General features: G+C 42.5%; 1 protein-coding gene across 2 annotated transcripts in view; it reads left to right on the top strand.

The window, feature by feature from the left end:
* Positions 1-18607, top strand: part of LOC145988628 (ankyrin repeat and SAM domain-containing protein 1A-like) — a 200706-nt gene that overhangs the window by 20109 nt on the left and 161990 nt on the right. The window lies entirely within an intron of this gene.

The following is an 18607-nucleotide window of genomic DNA, read 5'->3' on the forward strand; positions in this document are numbered from 1 at the left end:
AACATACTGCAATTGAAATCACCAACACTTCTGTGCGGGGTATGACTTCCCTCGTTTGTCTCCTGCGACAGGGGATTGATCGACACGGAATATTTGTGGAATCGAAATTTGACGTGTCGGTGAGCGCTGGGTTATTTATTTTGCTCGAGATGTAGCATGTATCACATGGCACGCGATATTGAAGTTTATCTGGTTTAATATATACGATAGTGATTTAATATTGACCCGGTATTAAATGGATTAGAATGAAAAGCGTGTTCTTTCTTTGAGAAAGACCTTGAAAGTTAACTGCTCTTCTACTAGAACACCCTGAAACTAAAGGCTGAGGAGTCCTTGGGATACCAAGCATTAACAATATAAAACAGTTTCTTTGGCTCAGAAATATGGGCCTTGTCATCAGGGCCGGATTAACCTATGGGCAATTGGGGCAATTGCCCCGGAGCACCCCACCAAAAGGAAGCTGTGAAGGGCCTCCCCCCCAAAAAAAAATTAACCAGTTGGCTACGCTTGCGAAAAATTACATAAGAAGTTGTACTTTAAAAATAAAAAAAACTTCAATATTGTCGTATGTCTACATTCTTCTGGATCCAATTGTAACAGCTGTCAGTCGATCTGTTTGTAGATATCTGAAGCTCAGTATACTTTATACCATGGATTGATTTGGCTGTGATGTGGAAATAAGGCAAACTTATTCAAACAATCAATTCTCAGATACGATTAAGATAATAAATAATCCTACGAAGTACATAACTTTCTTTCGTTAATAACATCGTATTAGAACTGTGAGTTTTTCTAGGGGGGAAACAATTTTGGAGATGCTCGAGCTCTCTATCGGTGCATCAGTGAACTACGGGACACCTAACTTTAAACAGCGCTTTATAATCTTTTTATTCTCATCATCGCGATTAACTTCAATAGAAAGAACAGTGACGTTGAATAACGGAAATAACAAATAATCGTAAAAAGTTGCCAATGCTGTTCCAGTTCCTAACAATAATGAAGCATACTGTTACTCTATCAATTAAATATTTTGGTTATTGCATTTTAGTTCCCTTGCTGTTGAATTGTCGTGGATTGTCAGTGGCGACGTGTGAACGTTTTACTTGAAATTCACGTAGCTTCATATGTTGAAATGTTGCATGAAAATTTTGTGTAAATGTTGATATCTCTTGCTCTAGTAGTTCGGTAAGAGATTTTGTGACTATTTTAAAGTGTTTTATGGGGAAGTTCTAGGAAAGAATCAGTATTACAATTTTACATGCACCTATCACTTAATAGATATGAGTACAAGGGCTCGAATGGAAGAGTTGGCTTGAAGCACACGAACGACAAACAGCCACATTTAGACGCAGAATTTTACTGCTGCTTTGGCGCTACAATTTTCGTCCTGTATCTTTATTTTCCTGCGCTATTCTCCCTGCAAACCTATCTGCGATATATTCAATTGTGAATGACTGCTGATTCTAAAATCAGGTCTACCATTTCAACTGCTGAAAATTGGTGTTTAACATATTGAGCTAATAAAGCTCCTAGTAAAAAATAAATTAAAAAGGGGGGCCACCACAAAAAATTTTGCCCAGCGGCCTCCACAAACCTTGATACGGCCCTGCTTGTCATAATGCTCAACCTTCTCAACCTTCGTGTGATGGTACTAATCGCGAAAATGAGGATGAGTGATGTGATGAAATTGATGAGGCGACACTCACAAAGAACACCCATGCCCAGGCCGGGATTCGAACCCGGGACCACCGACATCGTACCGCGTTGTGCTAACCACTCCGCCACTGAGGTCGGCACAGGTTTGGTGCGTCAATTGGCACAGTGAAAGTGTAATGTTGGTATTTCTTTGAAATGATCGTGTCTGATCACAAATTATGCATTACCGGCCTCCGGTTACCACAGCGCGCTGACGCCAAGGGTCCCAGGCTCGAATCCAGATGGGTGTTCTTTGTAAGTTTCCTTTCATGAATTACATCATATCATCACCCTTCCTCATCTTCGCGATTAGCCAAAAGTGGCAGAAATGGGAAGTAGTCAAGTTATGCATTTTTAGGACTTCACACGGAGCAGCAGCTGCTAAAAGTGCCATTTGATGCATTTCTGCGTGTATTTTGATCCACCAAAAGTGCATCATTATGAGTTGTGTGTGTTACTGGAGTCAAGGCATCTGTGTCATTTGACACATTTTGGTTCGTTGTGTAATAAAGATCGTGTGGACCTTTTCATCTTTGCCTCCCCTTGGCGGTTCAGCCGACAGAAGAAATTCACGACGACGAGCAACCGTTCCGACACCAGTCACTTTCCGTCAGCTCCGATCCGAACGCGGGCTTCTTAATCAAAATACATGGAAGCGATAATGCAGATCAACTTTGGTCCATTTGGTTCTGCGGAGTGATGGGGATGCTGAGCATTTTGATCTGTTGCCTCCGTCACGGCGAAGATTCGCCAAAGTTCGGTTTCTCATTCCGGAACCGTCCGAGCGAAGTCGGGGCTCCTGAATCGATACCGGGGTTGGTGTCCCGAGTCGGGACCTAGCTGGCTTCCTCGTCAGACAGACAACCTTGACGATGGCGTAGGAATTGGGTGTCGAGAATCGTCTCGACGCGTCACGTCTCGCCTTCTTTTTCTGTTTACCGGCACGCGTGCATTCCGTGAACGAGGACGGATTTTTTGACATTGCAACCGAGCAGTTTGGCTTTATCGTTAATCTGCTGTTTTCGCACGCGACCCATTAACAGGATATGCAGTTTTCCATCGGGCTATCGATTATCCCTTTAGCAGTGGGGGTTGTATTTCACTTACGTTGAAAGGTTCACGGGCTGTGCGTAATGGAAAATGACTGTCATGGGCGAATGATAGATAGCACCGATCTTTCTGCTCTTCTCTATTCACATTAAAAAAAATCACTTTATGATGCTTGTTCGCCCATTCATTATTATTGTGCTTTTGAAAACTCCCCCTTTTTCTCTTTATAAACAATTTATAAAACATTTTGTAGTTTTGTTATGTCAGAAATCCTTGGTTCAAATCCCTGTCTGCCGGCTTGGAGACCGAGCACGTTAAGCAGTCGACTTTCGGACTCCCTTCCGAAGTTCTCGGGTTCGCATCCCGTCCTAGCATGGGTGCTCTTTCTGGTCGTAAGGGGTGACCATTTATCACGACATCCAAATGTCTACCTTATTTCCACGCAGACCAGGGCCGGACTGGCAAAATCCCGGTACGTCTTCTCAGTGTCCTTCTGAAAACACACATCTGGCGCCCTTTTTTCCCCTCAACTGCTCACAATCGGCACCCTGCTGAGGAAAATTTCCACTGCCCTCTTGGTAGTCCCAGTCTGGCCCTGGTGCAAACTAACGAGGCTCTGCCGTCTTGACCCATGGCCAGTATAATCCTCTAGGGGACTTGTGCACTTATTTAATCTTGGCATCATTCATCCTCATCTTCCCAATTAGACAATTTCATTTATTGTGAACAGTGTTGAATAAACTTAGGTTGCAAATGCAGTTGTGCACTTGAAAGATGGTTATTTGTAGATTAAAGAACCACAGAATGGCGTGAAAATTTATTTTAAAATGACCTGGAAAACCTGGAAAGTCAGGGAATTCGTTTCTCCAAAATTGGTAGGAACCCATCTCCAGCTGAAACTACGTACCTCCTAATATGTGAAGCTTCGAATTTCGTGGCATACAACGCAGTGTCATATGTGGTTACAGGTGGGGACCTTTACTTTTCACAGTCACGATAACACCGAAAACCGTTCATTTTTGCCAGGAAGTGATTATAAGTGTACATTGTGATATGCTAGAAACATTTTTTTAAGCATATCGAGTCGCGAAATTTTTATATTTTGCGCAGCTTTTGTGTTTTTGTGTCGAATTTCATCACTTCATACGCATTTATAGCGAAATTTGAAGCCACGCGCTTATTTTGTGATTGCATGGTATTTTGGAAATGAAAAGAATGCTTTGTGCAGTGGTCTTTTCGACTGGATCACCGCGGGTGTGTATTGAGTTATTTTCAAGCACGAATTGTCCCCGTTTTGTCAATTGGTTTGAATTCATTCAAACTGGCTCCATCGACTAGTTCTTTTGCTACGAAGCGGATAAAGATTAGGGCTACTCGTTTCTGGTTACATCTTGCAGGGGAGTAAAATATTTAGGCGCTCTTGTAACAGCAGAATTTCCATTTCAATTAGTGCCGAGCGTTTCTTGGAAACTTTGTCTGCTATTTGCAGAAGATGAAGCTTTTGCTCGCATTAATATTTAAGCGCGAAATGCGAAGTAGTCGCAGAACGAAGGAGCTTCAATATTACCTCTGGTTCTAGCAGGGTTTTGTTCCATTCCCGGAAATGAAGTTATTTTTTTTCCCCATTCTGAAGCAAAGCGCAAGATTAAAAAAGAGAAAAAGAAACAAGAGGGAGATGTATGTTTTGCTATCCTCATCGGTTACATCCGGATTTTGTGTTGCTTTCCGAATGGTTTCGGAAACGAGGTGTTACTTAGGCTTTGGGAGTTCTCAACCCAAATGGATTGCTATCTGAGTGCTATTTTGTAACCTGCTCTAAGCGCCAGAATTGAACTGGTCTGCAAAAACATAAGGTCGACACAGGTTAATTGAGAACTATACACTAGTTGGTGTTTTTTCTTCCTCTTAGTTCTTGTGAGAATTGTATCAGTTCGCGTTCAGATTTAAGGAAGGTAGTGATGAATTAATTTAAATTAAAAATAGAGGTGCATATTATTACATAAGATAGCTTATCTTAAATTATAGTTAGAAATAATATCACGAAAATTTCCCCCCAAATTTATAGAACCTTTGAATTCAGAGCCACCTAGGAAGGAGAGAGTGAAAAGGGAACAAGTTGCAACAATTTGGAACAATTTCAAATTTGTAATAAACATTATTTTTATAAATTTTCATGAGATACAACTCTGCTATCGCCTCATTATCGTTGAAGGTGCGTCAGAATTTGGGTTGCCAATACAATTAGGAGAAACGCGTGGGACGATGCGAGGCTGAGGTGCACACCCATAGTCCCAGACCACCATCCGTCACTGATCTGAGAGCTTTCTGGGTGTAGGAAAATGGTTATTCTTATTCATTGTAAGTTGTATTTCCACCTACACGTGGTCACTCTTTATCACGCCACATTGTTTACACTCACTCTGTAGACTGCTGGATTACATCATTGTTCTGAAGTCCTGGAAGACAGAAGCCATCCATTTATTCTTCACAGTCAGGTGCCTAGTTAAGGTATGGACTTATTTTTATTTTAGGGGTATCAGGTTTTCCAACCAGCCAATTGCAACCCTTGGTCGACGTCACGTGCCGCGCCGACGAGGGATAGGAGTACAGAGTTTTGAAGTCACCAAGGCAAACTGCATTGGAACGGACGGCGGTCCGTTGAGGTCGCCCAAGCTAATGCAGGGAACAGACGGCGGCCCGTTGAGTCGCAACGCGTTTAGGATCAAGGGACGCCGTAGAAGTCACCAAAGCTAAGAAAGAGACGGTAGGGTTTGGAATTAGCACACAGGGGCCTTGAGCGTAAGGGGCGGGTCACGATCAGCAAAAACACGTTATGGGCAGAACTTCTAGGTACACATTCTACCGGGAATAGCTGGAGCAAACCTTCGAGTCCCTGCGCAAGTAGCGACTTGAAAGTGCTCGACCAATTAACGCTTGAGAGGGGCAGTTAGTGCTTTGAGGGGAAAACGTGGCTGCAGCTATCAGCCGTTTGCAGCAGCTCATATTATTTTGTTGCTACACAGATTCCCTTATTCTAATCCTCCTCCTTCTGCGACCACGAGGTGTCGTTATAAGTGTTCTCCGGGTCCCCACCGATCTGTAGGTTTTCCCTCCGTAAAATTTTTCATAATGTGTACACTGCTTCAACCTAGGTTTTCTCTGTTGTGCATAGAGAAACGTGAGGATATTATGGAGGCCAGTACTCGTTGAACTACGGTGCCATAGTAGTGGTAGTATTTGAGTGTTGAGTTCACTCTATGCACAGGTAGGCTAATCGGGACAGCTCGAAAGTGGAATCCGAACCACTGTGAACCTCCATCGGGTATCGAAACCGGTATCCCTTAAGTACTAGGCGACAACGTTATCACCATGCCATTGGGGAGGCTCAGTAGTAGTATAACAAGAAGGAGAAAGATGTTCCTGTAGTCTATACTTGCATAATTATGCAAATTTTTGCGTTAATTATTATTTGTGCGCACACAACTAAAAGTAATTTTTAAGAAGGGAGACATGGGACGAAAATCTCGTTTATAGCTTTCTGTTTTAGTTCATTTGGTAGATTCAGAGTCACAAGTTGAAGAATTGACTATGTGTCATAACCAGTAAAGTCACGGATGTTGCAAACACCGCAACTATTCATGAGGTCTGACCACAGTACGTGACCAAATGGAAACCATAAAAGCAGCGCAACCAAGGACATGTTCGAAGCGAATAGATTGTGCATTCATTTCGCAACATGTAACGTTGATAGAGTTGTCTGTGTCACTGAGCTCTGTTGCGTGCGCAATGTGCAGATCTTCTTAATTCGTCCTGCACTTAATTAAATGATTTCCAAATGTAGTTGCTAATTCACTTAACATAATCAGTTAACTGGCGAGGGGTGTAAAGGATGAGACTCCTTTGCGAAGACACCCAAATGTCAAACTCCCTTCCAGGTACTGTATTTTGGAGACTACTCGAGCGTCTATTCTGGACTCACGGCCAGTCCTCCGTGGGACTCCTGTTGTGAGCTGGCCTCCCCGATGGCGCAGTGGTAGCGTCGTCGCCTTGTAATGAAGGGATTCCAGGTTCGATACCCGGCGGAGGAACATAGTGGTTCGGATCCCTCTTTAAACTGTAGGTCCATTCCCGATTAGCCTTACTGTGGACTTAAAACACCAACTTAATCAATCATGTTGTGAGCTGTCCTTGGGTGTTTGTGATGTCCTTTCATTCATCTCATCTTATCAGCATTCATTCCCATCTTCGCGATTAGCCAAAAGTGGCAGAAAAGCGAACTAAAATCAATGAAATCAATTAATTATAATTAATCTGCCCAGTCCAGATTAACCCAGCTGAGCATAAACCCATACAGCATATTTTTGGGATTTTACAATGTAACAGTAGTGTTAAATTACGCGACAAAAGTTAATTGTAATGCATATATATATCTCTTCTGAGCTGTATGGGAAGTGATCTTAGAGCAAACTTTGCCCAACTTCTTTTCTGATTGATTTGGTTTATTTTACTTCGATATTTTGTAAATATCAAATTATTTTGATAAAGGAACACTCACGAAGAACGCCCATGCCCGGGCCTAGATTCGAACCCGAGATCTCTGGAGTTTTACCGCGCTGTGTTAACCACTCCATAAACTTATTTGTTACTTTTCCAGTTCCCCATTCATAATTTCCTTTGGAAGCCATTCGTCTTTTCACACTCCCGAACAGATTCTTGTGATTCATGCACCTTCTTGATACGCGGAAAAGGCCAAGCCAAGATCAATCCTTTTAATTGAATAATTCCAGCATCGGGAGCTCAGGGCAAGAGGGTAAAGTGAGAAGGGATGGGAGAAGGCAGCCTGTTTATACTGCAAGCTGTTTATGTAACTTCCACATCTAGTACTACTTCTCTCATCTTCGGCCCTCTATGATTGTATACAATCGATTCTTTTTAAGATTTTCCTTCCCCCGTCCTCACTGTAGGCGGTACTAGCTCTTTTACACAATCCTTCCCCCCCCCCTAACTCTCTCCATTGTGGGTTTGTGTTCGCCGACTAAGGAAGAATCAAGCTTAAAGGGGCACAGGGTGCCGATATTCAACGACGCTCCGAGCTCTCTAAAACCGCAATTTAATCTTATATGTATGCAACTGCATGATACACAAAGTTGCCTGTGGCATTCGTCCGCAACTGCATGATACACAAAGTTGCCTGTGGCATTCGTCCTTTGCTCTTGTGTTACGTGAAGATGTATATTTAAACTTTTAGCAGTCAGTGAGACATCTCCCGGATTAAGATGCAAGTATTTTGTTCCTCAAGACAGTGTAAGATTACGGGGTAATTTTGTGGTCATGATTATCAAGAAAGAATGAAGAAAGGTATAGAATTAACTAGACGTCAGTACTTCTTCCACATAGCACACTGACTAACGATGCTTTGACGCCTCAACCACCAATCATCAATGGGTGTTGGGTTCTGTGTCTATTTCATCCAGCCGCCATTCATCCTCGTCTAAGATATTAGTCAAAGGTAAAAGAAAAGACGACGTAAAATACAAGGAGGACTTTGTATTTCCTGCCCAAATAGCGCCTGCATAAATACAGGGTAATTCAAAATGTTTTAATCCGATTTGCAGTGGCCATAATATTTTGAGTTTGCGGGGTCACAGTGGTGTGTGATACATCAATGTAAAGGAAAATGATAACATTTCATATTAAGGATCATACGTGATCTAAGTGACTTCCTTTGGTAACACGAGCAACATCTAAACGGGAGTCAAGTTGACCGTTGCACACGGTCCATCATGTCAATAAGCACAGACTCCAAAACAGTAACATGGTAGTTTTTTTTCTCTCCATAATTGTGGGCATTGTCGACACACAGAAAACATATTTAACGTAAGTCTAAAAGAAATAATCAAATGATAGAAATATCGGGTAACCTGGGAGGCAAAATGTATCACGCAGAAAGCATTTTACTATCGGTCGCCATATTTCTTTGCACTGCCTACTTTGCCACTGGCGGCATCTCGCGTGGTGAAATGAAATGTTATTACTTTTCCTCCATGTTGTATGATTTGTCACGTTGGTGCTGTAAACAAAAAATATATGACCATTTTAAATTGGATGAATCATTTTGAATTACCCTGTATTTCTAACTAAAAAGAAGGATGGATTCTCCGTCACCTCCTTTGCAAATATCACCATGGAAATGACGTGGCAGAAGGAGAAAACATGACAGGCAAAGACGATATGAATGGCACATGGATGTTTTGAGAGTTGCTATACAGTCTGATTGCCTGTGATAAAAATTCCAGAGCACTGTTTAAAAACATGACATCCGCTGGTTCGTGAGAGAACAGGAGATGCGTGTTCCAGCCCGACGCCCACTCTGTGAACGGGGAGAATGCCTAGTATTTCGGATGGAATGCGAACCTTTTGTTGAAACGGCCACACCGGAATAGCACCAAGGACTTTTGGATTAACAGTGCGGAACTATTAGCCGTTGCATGAATTGACCATTGCGATTTACTGCACCCTGTAATGACGGGGTGTAATCCACAACCCTCAGCAACTAGGACTACATCGAATGACCATAAAAATCAACAAGCATCCTTTTTTCAGCGCCAATCCCTTTATTGAACCCTTCTGAACATATATATGATTGAAACTACAAAGATGTATAAATAATGTGTTTAGAAACCGATATTTGAAATAAAAAATATATTTTGCCCCATCTTGCTCCATAGATGCATTTATCCGTTCTAAAAATTTAACATCGAGAAGTAAAAAAAAATTAAATATTTAGTCCTAGTTAAAACAGTGGTCAGTCCACCATGTTTGAACTTTTCTCTCATGAAACAAAGACATGAACACCGCCTTCATCCTCAATGTCCGTACCTGCGCTGGAGTCAATACGGGGAAAATGGGGTACTACCATGGTACTACCCCGTGATGCTTCACCCTTGCAACATTTTTAGGTTATGCCAGAATAACTCGGAACTCCTTCATTCACAACAAAATTGAGCCGGTCCCCGTGGCGGAGTGGTTACCACATCGCGCTACGACGCTACGGGTCCCGGGTTCGAATCCCGGCCTGGGCGTGGATGTTTGCGAGTGTCCATTCATCAATTTCGTCATGTCATCACAAATCTCCATCTTCGCAAATTAGTCAAAAGTGGCACAAAAAGCAAAGTAAAATTAAGGAAATCAAAATCAAAAAACAATAGGCTAAGATTGGAAACCAGGAAACCCTGTCGCATCACACTATACAAAAAAGTTTCAATTAATAATCACGTTTTTTGTTGAAGCAGCACATATGAAGTCGGAATATTGTACAGCAGTGTACGAACTGGACGTGACTCTTGGGACTGGCGAAACGACGCCTCGAAATTAAGTCAGTCTACTTTCTACTGATAAGGTTTTAAACAATCCTATGGATAGATGCTACGTGGTTGAAAGAAAAACGTCAGTACCCCGTCTTGCTCCACGTTCCCTTAAGCTAATTTACATCCGAAAACGTTCCCGGGACCGATACTCGGCGTAGGCACATTGCACAATGGTTCATATCCCACTTTAAATTGTAGGTCCAGTCCTGATTAGCCTGTGCATAAAGTGGACTTAAAAACAGCAATTCAATTCAAGATCCAAAAATATATTTTCTTTTAAGCTTGATTTGTCCTCCACTTTTAAGATAGTTACAATGGTCGATCGTATTGATATACTATATAAATGCGAAGCAAGTCCGTGGTAAAATTCTATTTCTGCTACCGTTTATATCCATTCCACTCCGGCTTCCTGGGAGAGCGATCTGGCTGGTTTCCAACATTTGTCTATAACGGAAGGGAGAATTTACTAGAGAAAAGTGTTTCGAAGGGTGAATTCAGAGTTCCTCGGTTCCTGAGCCCAAACTCTGAGATAGAAAAGGAAAGGAACTTATCTTTCCGGGTTTGGTAATCCCGCCCTGAGCCCCGAAGCAAAATAGATTGTTTACAAGTTTTAGAAGTCTGACTTGGCTTTGGCCAAGATCAAAGGGAAAAGTTGTTGCCTCGGGAACACACTGTGATGAAGATTCTATTCTCTCCGACCTCGGTGGTATTGTGATTTTTCTTGCACTTGTTTCTGAGTGTAATTTTCGTGTGCTTTCTTGTTTTCTTGTACAGAGCGATTCAAACGATGGTCAAATTGTGTGCGGACTTGTGAATGTTAAGAGGTAAAGTCCGACCACATGTTCGACGATGTATCCATATGTTCACCTCAAATCTCTCTTGGTAGCACTCTTCCAGTCTTGAATAAGACTTTGGAGTCGGATTGCATGGCCACACCGGTAGCCAGATTTGACTCCTCTCGATTACTTCTTTTTGGGGACATATCAAGGATCTCGTTTACGAGGAATTTCTGGACAACCCAGAAACACTTTAGGAAGGATGCTTCCACCATCTAATGTGGTCCTTGAGCTGCTTGGGTTTTTTGAGATACTGTACCAGAGCTTCCTTTCACCAGTTTCTTCCCTTTAAATTTGTGATGCGTTGATTAAAAGTTGCTAGCTTTCCCTTCCTTAAAAAAAACCAACAACGGCGAATTTACTTTTCCCATCAATATGCAATATGAGCTAGGTGTAATTAAGTTTGTGTGTCTCATATAATGGGTATGTCCTTTTTTTCTTTACAAAAACTGCAACACCTCCTTGAGCTACGTTTGTCCTGATCAATATAGAAATAGTTGATTATAGTAAGAAATATGTCGTGGTTATCGTCAAAGTCGAAGAGATTTTAGCACCAAGTAAAAAAACTAAAAAAACATGACTTTTCTATCTGTAAGGGCATGTATGAAGGGTTTCCGCGAGGTTCTTTCCTCCGCGGCGGCTGCGGAGCACTGTTGCCATTTAGTTCTTTTGGAGCCAGATCTCGCTCTTTCATGCACTCGTTTGGCTGTGAACTGGGGCCCCTGCCCCACTATGATGCCATCACTAGCTCCGTCCCACATAGACCAATTTTTGACAGAGTATAGATTTTGCACATGATATTATATTTGCTGCGTCGCTGCACCCCCTCTTACCTCCCCAGCTACATTTTTAATAGCCCCGTGGCTGACGTGAAGATGACATAATATTGTTATTCGGGAATCCTTTATTTTCGATTTCATACGACCATCAGTGGATTATTGAGATGGGTGATGCCGCCAGAGCTAGACGGTCAAATCTAAGAATAAATTGCCATCACATTACAATTTTTAATTTGTTACAGGCTCCCCTTGATAGTGAAATAGGTAACGATTCTTGTAATCTAGAAGTCGTGAGTTCGATTCTCGCCTAGGGCACAATGGAGGGGTTCCAATCACGCTTTCGGAATGGTTCAGACCTCATCGGCCTATCTTAGCATTTATGCTAATTTGCTGCATATGCCTACTAAGCAATGAAAAAAGAAATCATGTCCGTAGTGACAAGGATACTGAGCTACGAAGTCAGGGGTCCTAGGTTCAGTTGATGCAGGGCATTGTGTTTGTCTAAAAAAATACACTCCGTGACACAATATCCATTTTAGGGTCAATGTCTACCAAGGAGCGTTGGATGACGCGTGGAGAACATCTAGTTTGATCAGCGATGTCTTGGAGTTCCCAGCGGGAATCGAACCCTGGAGCTCTCGCACTAAAGACGAGAGTGCTAATCATTCGGCTACGCGTGTGTTTGACTCCAATCCAACCGTCTGTATAGCAGAGTGCGTATAGTGTTGGACTCAGTATCTCACCTCCGACGGTTGCAGGTTTAAGTTCTGGCGTGGGCATGCAAGTTCTTTGTGAGTGTCTCTTCAACAATTTCATCCAGTTATCATTCTCACTGACTCGGTCACGGAGCGCGTTAAATAGTGGACTTTCGATCTCATCACCGAAGTTCCCTGGTTCGAGTCCCGGCCTCGGAATGAGTATTCTTTGTTAATGTCCTTTATCACCCATCCTCATGTCGCGGTTAGCCAAAGTGGCTGCAGTGCGACGTAAAATAACAAAAATACAAAAAAACACATTCTCATCATCGCTATTGACCCAGTAGACGTAATAAAGACCAAAATCGTAATAGAAATGTTATAATGATGTAAATTGTAGACCTACATTATCGTTCGATGTAGAGAAGGCAAATTAGTATTACGGATGTATTGAAAACATAAAGTTTCTTCTTTTCCACATAGCATGAATTTTACATTTGAGATCAATTCTCAATGTAAGTAGGACTTTGTGTAGTTTTACTTCCGTTTAATGTAATCCAGAGTTAGTTTCCTGCACATTTTATTTCTGGGCTACATCAGAATGTAGGGCTGAAAATCTACGGGGACCGAATAACCTCCTGGGATTGCTTTGTGAAGCTATAGGAATCGACAAGTGGTCGGTCTGTTTCGAATCGTGAAACTCCAGAGGAAAGCTTGTGGGAATTCGTGCTTGATTCTTTCCAAGATAATAGGGTTTCAGGAAACTGTGCAGTTTCACAAAGTGCACATTTATGTAACATACTGCCAAAATGGGCGTAGGTATTAAAGCAAGCTAGAGGTAGATTATTTTCCTAATATCCCCGGCTGACTGCGAGTTTAACTAGGGAACCTACTAATGGTGTAGGGCCTGAGCATACGGGTAAGTGATAGAGGCTGGTCGAGTTTACGTCAGCTACTCGCTAGGAAGTGCGGTACGTGATTGGAAGCTTCTGGAGCTGTAAGTCGCTCTCAAGTTGCTGATGCTGCACAGTCAGGGATGTTCCGAAAATAATCGGACTGTACAAACGCACTCCAGATTATTAATTTGGGGTGTAAGGAGTGATCTTTTCGGAAGGCACTCAAATATCAACCTCTCCTTGATGTAGTACACCCTGGAATGTGCATTCTTGCACGTTAACGAGGTTCTGGCAGGTGGACTCATAGCGAAGACAATCCTTGGCGGGGTTTTGCATTATGTTTTCTTTGATCATTAAGTGTTCGGACTTCCTGCACCATAATCGCGGAGTTTCGAGTTATTATGTTTTTGTTTTGCTGTGATAAGGATTTGATTTTCTATCTCGTCACCGAAGTTCCCGGGTTCAAATCCCTGCGTGGGCTTTGGTGTTTTTTTTTGCGAGCGTCCCTACATGAGTTTCATAACTCATCCTCATCGTTGCGATTACCCCTAATATTGCAGAATAGCGACGATAAACAAAAATACAAATACATACCGGGTGGCCCACAATTAAAGTTGCCCTACCCAGACACCTCTGAAGCCTGTTCAAAGCAACGGATTGCGCCGAAACGTGGTATAGTAGAAGCTATGGAAACCATGGGGAAGCGAATGCTGATGAGGCAAAAATAGTTCAAATATTCACCACCAGGTGCAAATGTGGCGCTTAGAATAAAATTTCCCCTACTCGTAACCCTCTGGAATTGATCGAAGCAACGGATTGCGGCGAAACTTGATACCATGGGGAAGCGAATTCTGCTGAAAAAAGTAGTTCAAGTTTTCACCACCAGGTTGAAATGTGGCGCTGAAGTAAGAACAGTAATTTGAGTTTTATGTCGGTACAGCAGTGTTCAGTGTGCGCCCTGCCCACGTAAATGACTCTTTCGAAGCGTAAGGCAGTGTGATCAATGGTCAGACGAAGCGTTTCTCGGAATGTTGTTCACTGTGCACCACATTTCAGAGCTACATTTCGACCTGGTGGTGAAAATTAGAACTATTTTTTTTCTCGTCAGCATTCACTTCCCCTTGTTCTCCGTAGCCTCCGTACCATGTTTCAGCGCAATCCGTTGCTTCGAACGGGCTCCAGAGGCTCTTGAGTAGGGCAACTTTAATTGTTGCCACCCTGTATGACGATTTAATCTCTGTATTCATTTTCAATGTTAGAGCGGCATACCCGATGCGTAGTGTAAAGCTGCCACCTTATAATCAAGAGGTGTCGGGTTGAATGGATTTTCGATGGAGTAGACATGGTACCAAACGACAACGGGGCCTCTTTGTCTTTTTTCGAGCCTTTGATGAACTATAATGTGTGCTGATTTAAACCAATGTTACTTTATTCACACGCATGAAGATTATATCTACTTGATTATAGATAAGTGATGTAATTTATTTTTTTGTCGTATTTATGTATTGAATCCATTGGTGACAGGTAAACTTGAGCAGAGTGGTTGAGTACATATTAAGTTGATAACATGCTGTTTTTCGAGGGTTTGCTACGTCGAGACGAGGCGTCAAACGGACAAAACATTATTAGTAAATGTTGATTCCCAGCTTTATACGCTGTGAAAGTTTGCGCAATGGCACACTGGCGATTCGAGATGAGCCGGAGTTTTTTTTTCTTTCTTCAGAGATCGATACCTGTGTTTCTTAATCGAGATGATGCTGAGAACGAGACAGGCATTTAGAACTTGAGAAGAGAAGAAGACCGACACCAGAAGACGTTATGTCAAGTCTCGCCTCGTGTTAATGCCATCCTAGCGTGAAAACACATTGCACAGTGGTCTGTTTCCCACTTGAAATTGTAGGTTCAGGTTAGCGCATATCTATTGCAAAATATTTTATTTGATTTTGTTAAGCACCTTGTCCCTATATATTTACACAGCACAAATAGCCGATGTGCTGAATCGTTTATATTTGTAAACTCATTCAATTGATCGCCGAGTGGTTAGCACATCGCGCTGCGACGCCAAGGGTCCCGGGTTCGAATCCCGGTCGGGCTTGGTTGTTTGTGAATGTCCATTCATTAATTTCATCATTTCATCACTCATCCCCATCTTCGCAAATTAGCCAAGAGGCACAAAACGCGAAGTAAAATAAAATCAATCAATCAATCAATCATTCAATTGATCATTAGTCAAACCAATATTTAGGCTTCTTCCGTATTGAACCCTTCCTCTGTCCATTCATGAGTTTTGGGTAAGAAAACAATAGTGGAATATGTATTTTATTCTTTTGGTTTGGTTTACCTGAGTCAATATTTACTGATTCGTCTTTCTGTTACGGAATGTTAGTGTTTACCCGTAACATGTGCATGAAACATTTTAAATAAGAAAATAGCTTTTACTGTGTACGTTTGGTAATTGGCGGTGTTTTTTTTTTCTCAAAAAGTAGGACTTTTATTTGCGAGGTGTGTTTTGTGTTCACGGTCGCCACTTGCGCCCTCTTCCCCCCCCCCCCCGCAATTTTCTCGCGCACACAGGCGTGCATTAAAAATTGCACATTGGAGGATGTTCCACGTTACATCGACCTTCCCCCGTCCCCAGCCGTAGTTGACCTGGCAAACAAGAAATTGATCTGTTCGCATTCTGCTTTATAGCAAATATTTGTTTATTCTCCAATTAGCCGGCGTCATTTAACGTAAACCATTTGTTAATTTGCATTCGTTGACGTTCGTCCTTCGCTTTTGGGGGGTTCGGCAGTATAGTTGCCGCCTAGCTGTTATTAGGACGTGCAAACAACCAACAACCATCCAATCGATAATTGTAATGAGCTGGGCATGTGAGCAAAGGAGGCACTCGATTGGGATCGAACGGACGTTGCTTCATTGTTGGCCTGACCTGGCTGTATTCGTATTGCACTTTTTGTTGTTTATGGTGATGCTTTTTTTTTGTTTATTTTTCTGCCACTTCAACGAAACGCATTGTATTTTGATAGTATCTCTTTGGTTATGTATCATCCCGTTCGATTGAGGTCTTAATTATGTACGAGGTGCATAACAAAATTCCGTACCAGTTTACTACTGGTGCCAGATCCTTACGTGTGTTTTAACTTGAGACTTGAAGACTGTGTCCATTTTTCGAGGTTCATCTGTGAGGCAAAGCTGTTTTTGGTACTGTCCTGGTAGTGTGGAGGATCAACTTGCCTGATCAAGCTTTTGTCTGCTCGACAAAGCCGACTCACACTCATCATCAGTTGAGGAATGCTTGTGGGGACAATGATCTTCCTGGCTGTACTGTTCGGAAGGCGGTGCATGAATTTACTGGAAGGGCGCAATCAACTGAAGATTTGCCAAAGTCTGGTCGGCCCATTTGTGCCACCACCGGAGAAGGCATTCATCGTCTTGAGGCCCTGGTCTGGGTGGCAGAAGGCTAACTGTTTAGAATATCTGTAACCTTACAGGATTCTCTCATGGCATTATCGAAAGAATTTTGACAGTGTACTTGAAATTGTTCAGGGTGAGTTTTCGTTGGGACCCCTCGAGAGATGAAGAGAAAAAAGCCTCTCGAAGGACAATGAATGTCCAGTGGTCTCTGCAATGAACTATGTTTCCAGTGGGCAAATGTTGGAGTCTGTGACCTCAATAGATGAAACCTTTAGTCACCAATTCAATCCAGAAATAAAGGACAGTCCAAACAGAGGAAACACTCTTCCCCCTCCACCCAATAATTTCTCCAGGTTTCTTCGAATGCAAAAGATCATTGTGCCCTCTTCTGGGAGAAAACGGGATAATTCTGGCTGATCCTATACCAAAGGGACAAATGATCAATGGATCAACTTTTGGATAAGCGATTGTTTCCTGCAGTGCGACAACATCGTCCAAACCTCCCACGGTCAGGGTTTCTTCTCCACTGAAATAATCAGGCATCCAAGAACTGAAGGAAGCCGTCGCCACGAACGTGGGCGGGGTTAAACAGCAAGCGAGTTGTTTTCGTCCAATCACACTCAACCTTCAGCCAATGGGCGCAGCTGTCATTGTGCTCGTCTACTCGACTTGGAGTCTCAGTCACCTGACTGCGGATACACTGTTGCCGTTGTGTCAATTTGTTGTTTGCAACTTCAATGTGGAGACCGTGGGAAGGTGCTAGTGCGGAGAGGGACAAGCTGGCGTAGAGTAGATGTGGCAACACTGTCCGTTGAATTTGATTGTTGCAGCTGATGAGCGCTCTTCGTGGACTCCAAAGCCAGCCGGTCGTTAACGAAGCTAGCACGTTGACTATACATGGAAGAGAGGTTGATATTTGGGTGCCTTCTGAAAAGCACACCCCACCTCGCTATTTAATATCTCTCTTGTGTATCAGAACACACGCAGACAATAGTCGAGGTAACAAGATCGCTTTTAACGAGGCAGGCATTTACAGTGAGACAAGTCTCGTCTCGCTTCGATACCAACCCTTAATGCACAGGGTAGAGCGTTACCTTCACCTTTTACCATTTGCAGACAAATGATTGTATCATCCACATGCTGTTCTTGGCTCTTTGTGCTACCCATATACCTCTTGTGGCATTCTTTCTTTCCGCCCCTGCAACTCGGCTTGTATTCCGGTTTTACAGGAAACTATTTGAAGCGGTTTCCTTCAATGCTTTGCGTTTTGTTTCTCTGCGAGATACATTGTCATCTACAGACGAGGCTGCGGGTATGGCTGTAGGCTCCCCTTTGCCACGTTTGTGCTTTCGTCTTCTTTTGCAAACAGTACTAACCACGAGTTCTGACAATGTGTTTAATTTGTTCTGTAAGCAAATTGAAGTAAGTATTCATTATTTACTGACAATTATACGTATAAGGAAGAAACTAAGTACTTTCTGTGAGAGAGAATAAAAATGTAGAAAATTGAATTGGTTTTGCAGACAATTCCCAGTTTGAAGGAGAAATATTTCAGTGACCTTTCTCTCCATAAGGATCATCCTTGATCTTTTCAACAGGTACTGGTGTCATTTTTGTTTCAATATATTGCAAAAACTGACTGCAAGCCAATAACATATATGGCCGCACACTGAATGACAGAACCAGTTGTAGGTGCATCGGTACAAACCAGACAGTACAAATTATTTTACTCACCAAATTTTAGTGTCCCCAAGTGTATATCGATAGTAATTAACATACTGTTCGTCGTAGAGGGGTTCCACGAAGGATGTTCGTTTGTATCGTAGCCTAATTACCCAAATGCACAATTATCCGAATCCTAATCCGATATCT

Source organism: Lepisma saccharinum, chromosome 6, assembly GCF_977018435.1.
Source record: "Lepisma saccharinum chromosome 6, izLepSacc3.1, whole genome shotgun sequence".
Taxonomy (NCBI): domain Eukaryota; kingdom Metazoa; phylum Arthropoda; class Insecta; order Zygentoma; family Lepismatidae; genus Lepisma; species Lepisma saccharinum.